The 17,353-nt window shown below is 37.8% G+C and overlaps 1 non-coding gene across 1 annotated transcript; it reads right to left on the bottom strand.

Annotated features, from left to right (window-relative positions):
- Nucleotides 1-1,935: 1,935 nt before the first annotated feature.
- On the bottom strand, nucleotides 1,936-2,042 carry LOC131608414 (small nucleolar RNA R71). The gene has a single exon (XR_009285676.1). It is a non-coding gene; the product is annotated as a small nucleolar RNA R71 (small nucleolar RNA).
- Nucleotides 2,043-17,353: the final 15,311 nt, after the last annotated feature.

The following is a 17,353-nucleotide window of genomic DNA, read 5'->3' as shown; positions in this document are numbered from 1 at the left end:
GACGTGGCCCACTCCATGATGGAGACAACTGCCATGATCATACGATCCTGTCAGTTACTCAGCACCGCGCCCGCGACCTTCACAAAACGGTTCCCGCTCAAAAGGAGTTGAGGGGCACTCCTGTCCTTACGCACTTCCAGAATCCATTATATATAGTTTTTCATTTTCATTTTCATTTTTGTTTTCCATCCAAGCTTAGTACAAACTTAAGCCATATACTATTAGTTTTTGTAAAGTAGTAACCTCTTCACATGGGGGAGTTACTACGGTGTATATTGAGTTGTAATCGAGTCTTGGAGCACTTTGGTTGAAGTTTATCATACCAGCCTTCACTTTGTATCAAATTCAAACCTCCGATCGGAGTAAGGTTTCAATTTAATTGCTTTATTTATCTTCTTGCTCTTACCATAGTCTACATGCTTTATAGACTCTAAATGCTCTTACCATAGTCTACATGTTTTATAGACTCTAAATTCTCTTACCATAGTCTACACGATTTATAGACTCACACCCTTTTAATTACTCGCTCTTATCATAGTCTACATGTGTTATAGACTCGCACTTATTATGTCTGGCTAAATTATAAAGGTTTGAATGTAATGATTATCATCATGATTGTGTTCCAATTATCATGCTAGTGAAAATACTCTGGGAATGTTTTTCTTTTAACTTAAGTCAAATTGTGTTTAAATATTTATTGGATAAGATCGAAAGCCGTCCATATCAAAGATATGACTTGATTATTATATAACCAAACAAAAGAAGCAAAAGCGATTTGGTTGGTTAAATAGGAATCATTAACTCTTTTTAGAAAACGATTTTGAAACTATTTTCGGACGCGTTTGTAGGTTTGAAATCTGACTCTTGGCCAAAAAACAAGAGTCTCTTTAAGTTAATCTTTCCAAGTCAAAATTACTTTTCTATTAAGTCAAAACTATCAATTTCTTAAAAATAGATTTACCTCTTTAACGCGGAAGGCACCCTTTATATGTGACAATAAAGGAAGTTAAATTAAAGAGTAAATTCGGTTCTTGGTAGCCAAAAGCTACAAGTTCCTGTTAAATTGATTCTTTGCTATGAATAGAAAATACTGCCCCATGAGTCGTTTCATTTATGCATGTCTGGATCATAGTCTGATTTCATGATTTACATTCCAACCTGTCGCTTAAACTGTTATTCACTTCGCTTACTTACCTTGTTGCACTGCACTCACAACAATATTCTTGTTCACCTTAGATAAGCACCTTAGCAATAGAGTTGATAGATTCACGATTGGTCTCTGTGGTTCAATAATCTTATATATTACTTCGATAGGCTGTGCACTTGCAGTTCTATATTTAGGCTATACATTACAGACCCATCGAGTTTTTGGCGCCGTTGCCGGGGACCAACTTCGTCAAATTTCGTACCCTATTGTTATCCCGTTTAGACTAAGGCTATTCTAGCCGGTAGATGCGTAGAAATCGTAGCACTGGTAACCTATTAAACCCTTTAATGGAACCCGAACGTTACGCCCGAGCACGTCTGTGTATCCTTAAGTTAAGGAAAGCTATGGCCGAATATCGTAACCAAAGACCGCTTAAAGAGTTTGCTCAACCATTTAATGAGGAGCTCAGTTCTAGTATCATAAACCCCGCTATAAAAACCAACAACTTCGAAATTAAGCCCTCATTAATTCAACTAGTACAACAAAACCAATTCGCTAGTCTCGCTACAGAGAACCTGAATCAACACCTAAAAGTGTTTATTCAGTTAGCTGATACCCTTAAGGCAAATGAAGCCACACCCAAAGCCATCCGCTTAAGATTGTTTCCTTTCTCCCTTAGAGGTAAAGCCCATGACTGGTTAGACGCCCTTCCAGCCAACTCAATAACGACTTGGGAAGACCTTAGGGGATCTTTTCTTGCCAGATATTTCCCACCAAGTAAGACCGTTTTCCTTAGGAACCTGATCACTAGTTTCACTCAAAACCAAGGCGAATCACTTTTTGATGCCTGGGAAAGATATTAAGAACTTTTGAGAGCTTGTCCGCACCATGGCCTAGAGCAATGGCTAATAATACATTCCTATAATACGGTGAACTGACTTTATTCGAAATGTCGCGGTAAGCAAGAGTCGCCACCGACTTTTATTTTATCCAAATATCAGAAAGGCTAAAAGAACAGGAAAAACCTTTTAAATAAAAACTGAGTTCGGGGGGTAATTATGCAAAGGGAAGGTGTAAGGCACCCTTTGCATCCATGGTTATCCATGGGCTCTTAATTGCTTTGCTCTTTTAAAAGAAATGTAGAAGAAGTGAATACGGACTTTAGCTCGTAAATGAGCGTAGCCATATTGAAGGTTTATGAAAAAAGTGTAGAAAAAGAATTTTAGCCAGAGCAAGGCAATTAGGGGCAATTACCTTAATATTTGCAGAAAAGTTCTTTTAGCCTTTCAGGGCTATCCTGCCATAGGAGGGCAAGGAAGTCCTTTGATTTGGAGGTTAAAGGGTCGTCACAATATCGTTCGCCATAAGACTGTCCCATGCCATAGAGAAGCAGGTAGTCTAAGGGAAGGATCAGAATAGCCTTTCGTTTAGGCAACCAGAGGACACCTCAGCCTTTCATAGGCAACTTCCGAGGGACGAGATCATATTAGTGTATCGAAGGCAGCATCATTAGGGACTAATGATCTTAGCATTAATCGAGGCAACATGGCTGAGGTATCCTCGTATTCGAGGGACATGGCTATTCTGCAAAAAACACAAGGCAACAGGCAACAAGCAACAGGCAACAAGAGGGGTTACCAAAAAAGTGTGCGTGGGTGCAACAATCACGTGATCAGATTCGATTATATTATCTTGTAATTAGGTGATTCTAATTCGATTAACAGGCTTGCACTCCCTAGGATTACTAACCACACAATAATATGGGGAAGGGGAAAAAGAAACCAGCGGATTCATAGTGCAATAGGGTTTGGCATTAGTAATAATAATAAGAAAATAAAAAGATGAATTTCAGGGTTACCGAACATTCGAGCTCTGACTGGTTGACCAACCCTGAAAATTGGAAAAGGAAAAATAAACGCGAAGGGGTGAGTGCATTATCAATTCAAATGATAATTAGGGTTAACCCTAATTTGATAAAGAAAATAAAATAAAATAGATGTTTAAAAAATAAAAAAAATAGAACTTAGCTTTTGATTTGATCTGATATGGTTTGTAGTCGAAGGTAGCCTCGGGGTTAACCCTGAAAAAATGACAAAAGAGGTAAAATGCGCGAGTGTAAAATAGTTCATTGATTTTCGAGGGTTTAACCCTAATAATAATTTTATAAGGCAAATAATTATTTAAAGGAAAATAGAGGAAAATAAAAGTCGGGACTTAGCTTCGTAAGAGGCGTGGCGCACAGTCGGGAGAAACCCTGTTGCTAACCCTGAAAAAATGCACAAAGAAATATTTTTTCTGTGTATGGCAAATTCTCGCAAACCTGATTCGGGCGTAAATTAAATAATAAGAGAAAATCAAATTTAATTAATTATTGGTTTTTCAACCTAATTAATTAAATCAATCAAAATAAAATATGGCTTTTAAAATGTCAAAATATAATTTGTATGGATTATTCAAAATTAATTGATTAATTTAAAACAAATTAAACAATTTTTAAACTATTTTAAAACAAATAAAAATAAAAATTGAATCGAATAATCGATAATCGAAAGTAAAAAATAAAATAAAGTTTAAGAAAGAAAAGTTTTGACAATTTTATGAAAAAAAGAAATTTTTTCATATTATATATATATATATATATATATATATATATATATATATATATTTATTAATAATAAATTAAATGAATAAGAGAGTATATAATTAAAAATAAATTAGAAAAACTTATCTAATAATCCAGTGTGTCAAGGCAGTGAAGGTCCATGGTGCGCATGCAGGCTCGGACACGTTGGATGAGATTGGATGGTGATCTGAGGGCTGGATCAGAGAGGAGCACCACGCACGCGTAAGCCAAGAAGCAGCGGATTATTCCGTTTGAAACAACAAAAACGCGCGCGGCTAAGCCAATAAGAACGCGCCACGTTATCATCTTCTTCATGGAATTTCTGAAATACATCTTTTACAGCGCATATTACCAGAGCGCTGTAAATACTTGAAGCTATTACACCTGCGAAAACCATGGAAACCACAAAACGAAACAAAAATATTTCGCGACCATATGGTTGCGATCGTCCAGAGATTGCGAATTCACTGGTGCCGGTATTGAGCCCTAATTTTACCTAGAATAAAAAGCCCCAATTTGAAGCTTATGAACCCTAACATGGTGATTTACTCATAGAGGCACAGAAACGCAATTAACTTTCCAGAATTGTTCTAAACATCAAAACAAATATAAATATGCAATCGAATCTCAATGAAGATGCTTGTATCATGCTAATTGAACGAGATAAAAGAATGACAAACCGTGGGCGATTTTGGATGTTTCCGAGTGTTCTCCTTGCGTGTGAGGAGTGGAATAGCTCTAATGATCTTCAAGGTACGTGCTGGGATCAATAGAACACCAAGAATTAGCCTCTAACTCAAAATTCAAGTTTGAAATTTCCTTGAATTTTTGTGCTCGGATTGGGGCTCTTTGGCTGCAGAAATCCTTGTCCTCGTGATCTATAATGCTTGCATACTTATATGGGGAGAATTAGGGTAGCAAAAGCTGAACAAAATCCTTTTGAATCTTGAATATGCCATGGAAAATATTTGATTGGAAATCTCTTATGAAAGCTTTCTAAATTTGTTCAATTTTAATCCAATCTCTTCAAATCTTATTTGCACGAATTTGTATTGATTGAGGAGTATAATTTATGGTTAGATATGATTCTTTTAAGCTTTTGAATCAAATATTTGATTTCCTTTTAATTTATTTGATTTTAATTCTTTTTAATTGAATAAAAAATCATAATAGATTAATTAAATCAAATAAATTAGTGGAAATAAGATTTTTGGTCTTGGATAATCATAAGGATGAGGATTGGATCATAAAGAATTGAGCCTCTTTGCAAAGAAATCCATTTTGAGCCCTTTTGCTTCACATTTTCCTTCTCAAATTTGTCCAACTTTGACAAGGCATATCTCCCTCAATTTTTAAGTTATGGAGGAGTTCTAGGACTTTTTATAAACCTTGAAGAGTCCTTTAACAAATGCCCTTGGTCTCGTATCAAAATAATTTTCCATGATCCTTGTGTGTTCTTTTGAAAAATATGACTTTTGGTTGACTTTTGAAAAGGACCTATAATGTTTTGATGCATATCTCTCAAATGAAGCATTTTTAGACTTGGCCTGTGAGAGACAAAGTTGTAGAGAATTCAATTTCCTTCAGAATGAGCTTTGGATGGGAAATTTCTGATGTTCCATGTGGGAGTTATGGCTGGTCAAAGTTCAGTTGACTTTCTCCTATGAAAACCCTAATTTAGAAACTTTTGAATTTGTTGATTTCTGATCTTTTCTTGATGAACCATGATGAATCCGTGATCAAATGGTGAATGATACTTCAAAATAAGGTTGTTGACAAAAAATCAGGAGTTTTGATTGTACTTGGACCACAGTCGACTTCTAGGTCAAATTAGTCGACTGTTGACTTTCTGAGCAATTGAGTAATCAACCTTTTGAATTGAGCCTTGAATTTTGTAATGGAGGTAGTTTGGAATATCATAACCCCTATGAGGTGCCTTGGAGTCTTCTGATCCATTGATTTTTCTCAGAACAACAAAACCCTAGTTTCTTGAGCCTTTGTTTGGGAGGGATGTCTTTGAGCTTTGTGCCTTGACTTGAGTTTGAACAAGAGAAATAGTATGGGCAAATTTTGGGGTATGAAAATACCTTTTATAATGGACTCCATTACAACACGAAGATGTCTATTGACCCTGCCGCTGGCGGAGCGTTAATGAACAAACCTTACCCCGACGCTTGTGCCCTGATAGAGAACATGGCCCAAAACCACGCCCAATGTGGAATAGAATGAGCAACAGTATAGAAAAAGGAGAGCCATGGAGGAAAGCATGAGATAAGTTGCATGGACATGATGAATGCTAAGATGGATGCCCTGGCCTTGAAAGTCGAGAACATGTCTCAAAACCCTACCACAGTGGCAGCAATCCAATTGGAGTGCGAACTCTGTGGAACTCAAGGACATCAAACCATTGACTGTAACCTTTTGAACGACTCTAGCTCATGTTAGAACAAGATTTGTTCTAATCAATATTCTTAGTTTTGATGATAACAAGTATATGAATTTTATATGAGATAATGTGGTACTCTAATTCTATGCAATTTCCATTTCAGGAATTATATAAAGAGTATGCACAAAATCAGCGCAAGAAGCACTGACTCAGAAGGTTCAACATGCAACATCAGAACATGGTCTGGCAAGACATCAGAAGATGGTCAAGCAGAATCAGAACATGGGTCTATGGAAGCATCATAAGAACTTGAGATCAGAAGCAGAAGCACTGAAGTTCTCATGGTATCACGCTCAGAAGCACTTCAAGGTCAGAAGACAAGAAGATGCTCTGCACCAAGCTGTCTGACTCTAATGACATTCAAACGTTGTTTACACAAACATCAGATCAGAAGCAAGTACTAGACTGACAGGCTACGCTGACTGACAAAAGGAACGTTAGAAGCTATTAAAGGCAGCGTCAGTAGACACAGCGAAAATAAGGCTCGAGGTAGTTGACAAAAGAGTGAAACATTAAATGCAATGCTGTACGAAATACGCAAAGCATTAAATGCTCCCAACGGTCATCTTCTCAAGTGCCTATAAATATGAAGTTCTGATGAGAAGCAAGGTGACGCAACTGACAAACTCTGAACCAACTTGCTCAAACGCTGTTCAAATTCAAAAGCTCTCAAACTTCATCATCAAGCTCACTACATTGCTGTTGTAATATCTTAGTGAGATTTAAGCTTAAACTTAAGAGAAAATCACAGTTGTGATAATAGCTTTGTAAGAAGCATTGTAACTCTTAAAAGAATTTGTTTACATTATTTTTTAAGTTCTAGAGTGATCAGGTTGTTGATCAGTATACTCTAGCAAGTCTTAGAAGTTGTCTAAGCAGTTTGTTCCTAGAGTGATCAGGTTGTGATCAGGATACTCTAGAAGACTTAGCAGTTGGCTAAGTGGAAAACCATTGTAATCAAGTGTGATTAGTGGATTAAATCCTCAGGTGAGGTAAATCACTCCAAGGGGGTGGACTGGAGTAGTTTAGTTAACAACGAACCAGGATAAAAATCAGTGTGCAAATTGTTTTTATCTTACAAATTTTAAAGCTACACTTATTCAAACCCCCCCTTTCTAAGTGTTTTTCTATCCTTCAATTGGCATCAGAGCGCCGGTTCTAAGGTGCAAGCACTTAACCGTGTTTAGAAAAGATTCAGGAAGAGAAACACGCTTCAGTAAAAGATGGCTGGTGAAATTCCAACAAACACATCTACATCTACATCTGGCTCTGCTGAGCAATACAATGGAAATGGTAACAATGGTTATACTAGACCACCAGTATTTGATGGTGAAAACTTTGAATACTGGAAAGATAAACTGGAAAGTTACTTCCTTGGTCTAGATTGTGACTTATGGGATCTTCTGGTGGATGGTTACAAACATCCAGTGAACGCTACTGGCGTAAAGCTTACAAGACAAGAAATGAATGATGATCAAAAGAAGCTTTTCAAAAATCATCATAAATGTAGGACTGTTTTGCTGAATGCTATCTCTCATGCTGAGTATGAGAAGATATCTAACAGGAAAACTGCCCATGATATATATGAGTCATTGAAAATGACCCATGAAGGAAATGCTCAAGTCAAGGAGACCAAAGCTCTTGCTCTAATCCAGAAATATGAAGCCTTCAAGATGGAGGACGATGAAGATATTGAGAAGATGTTCTCAAGATTTCAAACGCTAACTGCTGGATTAAGAGTTCTGGACAAAGGCTACACCAAGGCTGATCATGTAAAGAAGATCATCATAAGCTTACCCAGAAGATGGGGTCCAATGGTGACTGCATTCAAGATTGCAAAGAATCTGAATGAGGTTTCTTTGGAAGAGCTAATCAGTGCCTTGAGAAGCCATGAGATAGAGCTGGATGCAAATGAGCCTCAAAAGAAAGGTAAGTCTATTGCATTAAAATCTAATATTAAAAAATGCACTAACGCTTTTCAGGCTGAAGAAGTAGATTCTGAAGAATCAGAATCAGAAGAAGAAGATGAACTGTCCATGATCTCCAGAAGGGTAAACCAACTCTGGAAGAGCAAGCAAAGGAAGTTCAAAAGCTTCAGAAGTTCAAAGAAGTTTGAACGAGGAGAATCTTCTGGTGGCAGAAGATCTGACAAGAAGAAGGTCGTCTGCTATGAGTGCAATGAGCCTGGACACTTCAAGAATGAATGTCCAAAACTTCAGAAGGAGAATCCCAAGAAGAAGTTTCATAAGAAGAAAGGTCTTATGGCAACATGGGACGATTCTGAATCAGAATCAGACTCTGAAGGAGAGCAAGCCAACTTTGCACTGATGGCTACAGTTGATGACGGATCAGAATCTACATCAGAATCAGATTCTGAAGAGGTATGTTCTGAACTACCTAGAGAAGAGTTAGTTTTCAGTTTAACTGAACTTCTAGAACTCAAGGCTCATCTTAGTATCAAATACAAAAAGCTGAAAAAGTAATTTGAATTTGAAACTAAGAAGCTGGAAGTGGAAAATTCTGAACTGAAGGAAAAAGTTTTAAAATTATCCAAAGGTAGTGGATCTCCTTCTGAATCAGAAACATCCATTCCTAGTCTCAATCATATTCTGAAAGAATATGACTCGAGCTTCAGAAAGTTCCTATCTAGAAGTATTGGCAGAAGTCATTTAGCTTCTATGATATATGGTGTTTCTGGAAACAAAAGGTTTGGTTTTGACTATGAGGGTGATACCTCACATAAATTTGAACCTGTTGATGATTTGAAAATCACATACAAGCCATTGTATGATCAGTTCAAATATGGCCACTCACATGATATCAAGCTCACATCACATGCACAGAGTTTTAACACGACACACACCAAGAAGCATGTGACACAACCTAAAAGATATCATGCTAACAAACCCAAAGAATATCATGCTGTTCCTCCTGTTACTTATCATGCTAAACCCAAGTTCAATCAGAACTTGAGGAAAACTAACAAGAAAGGACCCAAGAAATTGTGGGTACCTAAGGAGAAGATAATTTCTGCTGCAGATATTCTTAGCAGCAAAGAAGGCAAAGCACAAAATGTCATGGTACCTGGACTCTGGGTGCTCGCGACACATGACGGGAAGAAGGTCTATGTTCCAAGACCTGGTGCTTAAGTCTGGTGGAGAAGTCAAGTTTGGAGGAGATCAGAAGGGCAAGATTATTGGCTCTGGAACCATAAGTATTGGTAACTCTCCTTCCATAACTAATGTACTTCTTGTAGAAGGATTAGCGCATAACTTATTGTCCATAAGCCAATTAAGTGACAATGGTTATGACATAATCTTCAATCAAAAGTCTTACAAGGCTGTAAGTCAGAAGGATGGCTCAATCCTATTTACAGGCAAGAGAAAGAACAACATCTATAAGATTGATCTTTCAGATCTTGAGAAGCAGAAGGTGACTTGCCTTATGTCTATTTCTGAAGAGCAATGGGTCTGGCACAGAAGATTAGGACATGCTAGTTTGAGAAAGATTTCTCAGATTAACAAACTAAATCTGGTCAGAGGACTCCCAAATCTGAAATATAAATCAGATGCTCTTTGTGAAGCATGTCAGAAGGGCAAGTTCTCCAAACCTGCATTCAAATCTAAGAATGTTGTCTCTTCCTCAAGGCCGTTAGAACTTCTGCACATTGATCTGTTTGGACCAGTCAAAACAGCATCTGTCAGAGGGAAGAAATATGGATTAGTCATCGTAGATGATTATAGCCGTTGGACATGGGTAAAGTTCTTAAAACACAAGGATGAGTCTCATACAGTGTTCTTTGAATTCAGCACTCAGATCCAATCTGAGAAGGAGTGCAAAATCATAAAGGTCAGAAGTGATCATGGTGGAGAATTTGAGAACAGATTCTTTGAGGAGTTCTTCAAAGAAAATGGTATTGCCCATGATTTCTCTTGCCCTAGAACTCCACAGCAAAATGGAGTTGTAGAGCGAAAGAATAGGACTCTGCGAGAAATGGCCAGAACTGTCGCACGCTCGCGAAATGATGAACAGAGTCGCCACCAATATATTTATCCCAAAGAGGGAAAGGAACATCAGAAAACCTAAGATGAATAAGAACGAGGTCTTTCGACCAGAGATAGGGTACGGGAGTCGGTTACGCAAGGGGAAGGTACTAGCACCCCTCGCGCCCATCGTACTCGATGATATCCACCTATGTTTGTTGCTATCTAAAGGGTGTGTAAATCTAAAGCTTAATTACTAAGGGAATGCATGCAAATGAAAGAAAAAGAAACACGGGGAAAAAAAAAGTTTATAAATAATTGTGCTCGCTTAGGCCCCGCGACCTAATGCCTACGTATCCTTTTCAGGAATCAGAGCGCCGTAGTTCGGCTCTTTAGTTTTTGTTTGTTTTTGTGTTTTTTAGTGGACGAAGTTACATTCGCACTCTGCTGCTCGACCTCTGGAGTCTTAAGCTGGGAATGGAGCGGAAATAACGTGTCCGATTAAAGAATGCCTCGGAGGCGAGATAGAGAAAAGAGTTTGAGCGTTCAAGTTGCACCCTAAAGCAAGGGAGACTCGAGTTGCTCTTTGGTTTGTGTTTTTTAGAAATTGGGAACTTACGCTCGAATGGTTCCCTAAAGCAAGGGAGATCCAAGCACTCGAATGATTCCCTAAAGCAAGGGAGATTCAAGCTTCCATTCCCTTTTTAATGATTTTCACTTTTTTATTAATGTTTTATTAAGTGTTTTCTTTGTATTTTTTATGGGGATTTAATTTTGATATTTATTAGATGTTTTAATGTTGAAAAGGAAAAGAAACTAGCCTAAGTTAGAAGGGAATTTCTACCTAATGTTATCATGGTTTCTACCTAAGGTTAGGAATAAAAGAATATGAAAATAAAGATCACAATTAGAAGTCAACAAGTAGGATACATGAAAATAGTACAAGAGCATGAAATAGAACAAGTCAAAATATAGCACAAAAGTGAGTTAAAGGTACTATTATTTTTATGTTGATTTTTTATGAGAGAAATTGAATTACAAGTCAAGTAAAAAGACTAAAAAACAAATAGCCTAAAAACTAATATTTTTATGATTATTTTTAATGTCAAAAAAAATATTAAGGTCTAAAAATAATAGTAGAAAAATGGTGATTTTATTATTAAGAGAAAATGGTAAAAAATCTAATTAAATCATGAATTCAATCAAATAACATAGATGACCTCAGGGGGTGTAAGTTGAATCTTAGGGTGCAGTCAGCAGCTGGGCGCAGGCCCATGGGGAATGGCCCAAACAGAGTTTTTTGTAACAATTCTGACAACCAAAAATGGTGTAATGGGCCACATGGGGGATGAAAAGCAATACAGCCCAAGAGTTCATTTTGTTATTAATTCAGATTTTGTCAAAAACCAATAATGGTGGCGATGGGCCTATGGGGGTATGATAGCAAATTCGTGGCCCAATTGAATGATGATCCAGATTTTATTATTGTGCAAAATTCATTTTCAAATAAAAGAAAACATTAATTGATAATTAATAATAAAAAACAAGAAAAGGGAAATAGGGTTACCGGATACGACGAATCAGCTTCCTCTTCTTCTTCGTGAGCGAACGGCGATGACGAGCTGAAGCTTCTCTCCGATCAAAATCCGACACACCACCGTGATGAAAACCCACATCGACAAACTCCTTTTTCGGCCTCACTCTCCTTCGCCTCCTACCTCTTTGTTCATCTCCTTTTATCAAACGGCGAAATGAATTCAACGCGACGGAGGACTCCGGTTCTTCTCTGATTCCCCCTCTTCGATGTGATTGAATACGAAATCCGGCGAAGCCCTTCAAGAAATCAGGTATACTCGCTTCAACCCTTATTCATTCATTCCTCTTTTTTTTTTTTTTTAGATTTGTTCTTCTGTGTAAACCATCGTCATGACTGCGTGAGGTTGTGATTGTTGTGGGTGCCGGCAATTGGTAGTGATTGTTGTTGTTCTGACTTTGCAGATGAAGATGATGACGCAAAGGTGAGGAAGAGAGCGAGGTTTATGGATGGTTATCGAAGATTGGAAGAGGAAGGTTAAAGAAGATTATGGAGAGCTTTGATCAATGAAGATGATGAATGGTTCAGAGAGAGAGAGAGGGTTATTTGAAGATTGAAGATTGAGAGAAGGTGAAGATTGAGAGAAGGTGAAGATTGATGGTTCGTGAAGTTCCAGGGATGGAAAAGGATAGTGATTCAAGGTTGGAAGGGAATTTCAACGAAAAGTGGTGGTGAGTGGAAGAAGATGAAGGAATAGAGTTGAGTGGAAGGGAGAGGAGATAAAGAAGAATGGGGAGAATAAGAAATGGAAGTTGAAGGTGAGTGAATCAGAAAAATGGTGGAGTGAAGATGGTGATGAAGTGAAGAGAGAGTCGAGAGAGCCTGAAGAATGAAGAGGACCCCTGTTATATAGAGATAGAGAAGCTTGAATTTGAAGTTAAAATGAGGTTGGTTCTCTGATTTTCTTCTCTGTCTTTTTTTTTTCTGTTGAGAGTTGGTTAGTTTCTGTTATTTGAAGTTAGTTGGATTCTGTTGTGAGGTTATAAGTTAGTTATAGGGTGGTTAGGTAGTTAGTTATGATGAAACTGAATTGGTTATAGTTAGTTATGTATGTTATGGAATTAGTTAGGATGGGTTTTGGTTATTGGTAGTTACAATCTGTTAGGAGGTTATGGTGATGGTTAGGATTAGTTCTAGGTTGTTACATTCTGTTCAAAGTTAGTTACTTGCAACTGTTAGTAGAAGTGATTAGGAATTGGTTTGAACTTAGTTTAAATGTTAATTAAGGGTTAGTTATAAAATTGAACTATATTCAAAACAGTTAGGAAAGGTTTGGATTTGATGTATGATGTGTATGCAAGTATGAGAATTTGTGCAGGGCTGTATTGTTGGATTTTGTAGGTGTAGGAATGATGATGTTGTCATTTTGTTTTGAGATGAATGTATGCTTGCTGATTTTTCATTGATGAGTTTTGTTTGGTTGCAGTTTGCAGGGACTGATTAGAATGGGCTGTTAGGGATAACTTTTGTTGTATATTTTGGTAAATGTATGGCTGCAGGTTTTATGGTATAGGATTTGATGAATGGCTATGTATTAGTGTTATGGAATTTCTATTTGACCCAATGCTTATACTCCCTGCAGGATTCAAATATATTTGCGTCACGGATACGGAGTCACTTGGTTGAATGACCCACCTGGCCTGAGATCTGAACATGGATGAATAGAATATTGCAGAGATGAAGTTTACTAGTCACGAGGAATGGTGAGTTCTGAAGACTTGGAGTTTGTGGCTTCGTCACGGGCTCGACGGTTAATGTCTGCAGCGTGAACCTGATATGAGTGTTGGTGCTGTACTGTACATGTGGTTTGATGGATGATAATCAGTAGATATGAATGGGTGGGTTTAGAATTTTGTGTGTTGTATGATGTTTAATCTTGGATGGTAAATGTGTATGTATGAGGATTTGAATTGAAACATTTTGGTATATGGAGCTGATGTAGATTAGGTTATTTGCAGCGAGTTCTTATGTTAAAGTAAAGGGAAAAACGCCCTCTTGGAGTTTCTTAGGAAATCAAAGTAGTTTTTGTAAAGCTCTTTTTTTTGTATTGTGTTTATGTACAAGTGGTGTGTGTGATTGACCTTGTAACATTTTTTCTTTTCTAGATGTAACAAAGTCTGATTGAGATTGTAATGCCTTTGTATGCTATGATTTGTAAAGAGTGATAGTATTCTTTCTTGAATCACGATTTCCATCCGTATGAATCTTGAATGAAGACCTTTGAATCAAACTTGTATTCCATATTAATTTAATCCAAGTATAACACTCGTGTCCTGATTGAATCTCACATTCATAATATTTAGAATACCTTGTACTTGAAACAAACTTGATATGCATAAGACATTGGTTTGATATATCCAAAATAAATGAACTCATTATCGTTCACTGCATAAACCATGACTCATTTCTTATACCTCAATCAGTTGTAGGAACCCCTTGAATTGGTGAAAGATAGAATTAGAAAAATAGAGTCGGGGAATGACTCAACATATCTTGTTCAGCATGTGAATAATTATTAAGAGCCATAAAGGAGTCCTTACACCTAAGATCCTCGATCTCAATTTCAAATTATTAACAAATGCATGATTTTATTGATGACCTAAAAATGCAAATGAATGAGATATGTAAGCCAATTAAGAATAATTAGATGGGCAAATTTTGGGGTGCAACAGCTGCCCCTATTTAATCATCTTAAACTTGAGAGTGAGATTGACGCTAGCCTTTCGAACACTTAAGGTGGAAGATGATTAAATACCAAAAGAACCTGAAAATTTGCCTGATGAGAGATAAAGTCCACTAGGGTGAAAGTGATGTCAACTCCACTGAAGAAAAGTGTATCAACTCTGGATTGAACAAATTAACTCTGGGTTAGAAATGAAATAAACATCAACTCTGGGTTGAAGAGAAAGGTGGGTCAAGTCTGGGTCGAAGAATAAGGGGAAGTCAACTCGGGGTTGGACAAGAGGTAAACATCAATTCTGGATTGAGAATGGAAAGAGAAATCAGTATTAGTGGAACAAGATATAGGCATCAACTCTGGGTTGAGAAAGAAAGTAAGAACATCAACTCTGGGTTGAGAAAGAAAGTAAGATGAACAATTAGAAATAACCGTCAACTCTGAGTTGAGTGGGAAGGACAAGAGACAATCGTCAACTTTGGGTTGAGAGGGAAAGGGAAATCAATAAGAAATAACCGTCAACTCTGGGTTGAGTTGGAAAAGAGAAATCAATTTCGGATTGAATGAAAGATATCCGTCAACTCTGGGTTGAGCGGGAAAAGGAAAGGATCAACTCTGGGTTGTATAAAAGATAACCGTCAACTCTGGGTTGAGAGGGAAAAGGAAACAAGAGATACCGTTAACTCTGGGTTGAGTGGGAAGGACAACAGATAACCGTCAACTCTGGGTTGAGTGGGAAAGAGAGGTAGTCAATTCTGGATTGAACAAAGGATGACCGTCAACTCTGGGTTGAGTGGGAAAGGACAAAAGATAACCGTCAACTCTGGGTTGAGAAAAGATAACCGTCAACTCTGGGTTGCGTGGGAAAAGACAAAAGATAACCGTCAACTCTGGGTTGAGTGGGAAAGGAGAAAAGATGGCCGTCAACTCTGGGTTAAGTGGGAAAGGAGGAAAGATAACCGTCAACTCTGGGTTGAGTGGGAAAAGAAAGTCAAATGAGAATAACCGTCAACTCTGGGTTGAGTGGGAAAGAGAACAGATAACCGTCAACTCTGGGTTGAGTGGGAAAGACAAAAGATAAACCGTCAACTCTGGGTTGAGTGGGAAAGGATAAAGATAACCGTCAACTCTGGGTTGAGTGGGAAATAAAATAGGAGATAACCGTCAACTCTGGGTTGAGTGGGAAACAAAAAGTCAATTCTGGATTGAATAAAGGATAACCGTCAACTCTGGGTTGAGTGGGAAAAGGAAAAGATCAACTCTGGGTTGAATAAAAGATAACCGTCAACTCTGGGTTGAGTGGGAAAAGAAACAAGATGGCCGTCAACTCTGGGTTGAGTGGGAAAGGAAAGATAACCGTCAACTCTGGGTTGAGTGGGAAAAGAAAGTCAAATGGGAATAACCGTCAACTCTGGGTTGAGTGGTAAAATATAATTAACTCGGGGTTAAAAGATGAAAGGAAAATCAACTTTGGGTTGAACACCAAAACATCAACTCTGGGTTGAAAAAGGGATAATCGTCAACTCTGGGTTAAAAGATAAAAGGAAAGTCAACTCTGGGTTGAACACCACCACAATAGTAACTCTGAGTGATCCAGTGGAATATCAATTGATTGCTCGTAGGGACCTCATCTGATGAATAACTTGGCTTATGCTTCATATGCAATGCTTGATTTGTTTTATGCACTTCTGGAGATGCAATGCAATGAATTCTATATGCAGTGTACTGATTGATTGGGGTTTCTGCTTTGTGTGGAATTGATTGGATGGGGTTCAGAAAATCTGTTTGAGAATCAAGGTAGGGTGGATGCCCCTGCTTTATTGATGATTGGATTATTAAGGGACAAATTCCAATGAGAATGCAATGATATGCATGATGCATGTGTGATTATGAATGGATGATTATTTCCAAGATACAAGGAGTTGATGGAGGATGCCCTTGTGGAAAGGTCATTGCTAGAACTTGTGAAGGAACTTGTGAAGGTGTTTGGTTTGACTCCTCGGCACCTATCTCGATATCTGACACTTGCTTGAAGATAAAGAAAGGAATTGCTACTAGCTTGCCCCAGCTTGTATGATCTTTTGAGATATGACTTTGATAGTGCTTGAATCATGGAGATTTGCAATGGTTTGCCCCAGTGTTGATCACGGTATGAATGCCCCAGATTGAAAGGAACTCTTCCACCTAATGTATTCTTCAAATATTTGCTCAGTGGATGACCAACCTTTGCCTTTGTAAGATTACTCGATGGAATTTCAATGTTGAACTTTCCTTGGTATCAAGTACTTAATTTCATATTAGAGACAATTCTGTTTTGAAAGAGATAATGAGAATGCAACGCACATGTTAATCTCAAAAGAAAAGTATTATTTGTCAAAATGTTGAACTGATACTAACATAAAAGACACAACAACATTAGGAGTCAGTTTGACATGATTTTACAGTTTGTATGCTTTCAGAACGCACCCTGCTTCAATTAGGACTTTCGAGGGTTGTAACATGGCCGGGTTCATGGTTTAAGAAACAAAGGATAAAGGCTCAAGTTCTACTTAACCCACCCCTTCTTCGTGATGTTCTCCAGACATACGTTCAGCTAGTTCAACACGAGTGTTCGCATTTCAGGAAGGATTGTGATGGATGAGGATCCTTTATGGTTTTGATGGAGGTGGCAGTCTCTCTTTGGTGCTTTTGTTGATGATCACAACAACTTATCCCTTGGAGGTTTTTTCTTTTGCTTTTGCCTTTTGCTTTCCCTAATTTTTGCCTGGACAAAAAGTTTCTTTTGATTTTGGTTTTCGTTATCCAGCGGGATATGCCCTAATTTTTGCCTAAGTCATTTGCTTCAAAGCTTTTCCTTTCCTTTCTTTTTGACTTAGCGGGCTA

The sequence above is a fragment of the Vicia villosa genome, linkage group LG5, assembly GCF_029867415.1.
Source record: "Vicia villosa cultivar HV-30 ecotype Madison, WI linkage group LG5, Vvil1.0, whole genome shotgun sequence".
Lineage (NCBI taxonomy): Eukaryota > Viridiplantae > Streptophyta > Magnoliopsida > Fabales > Fabaceae > Vicia > Vicia villosa.
This window is presented reverse-complemented; position numbering and strand designations above follow the sequence as displayed.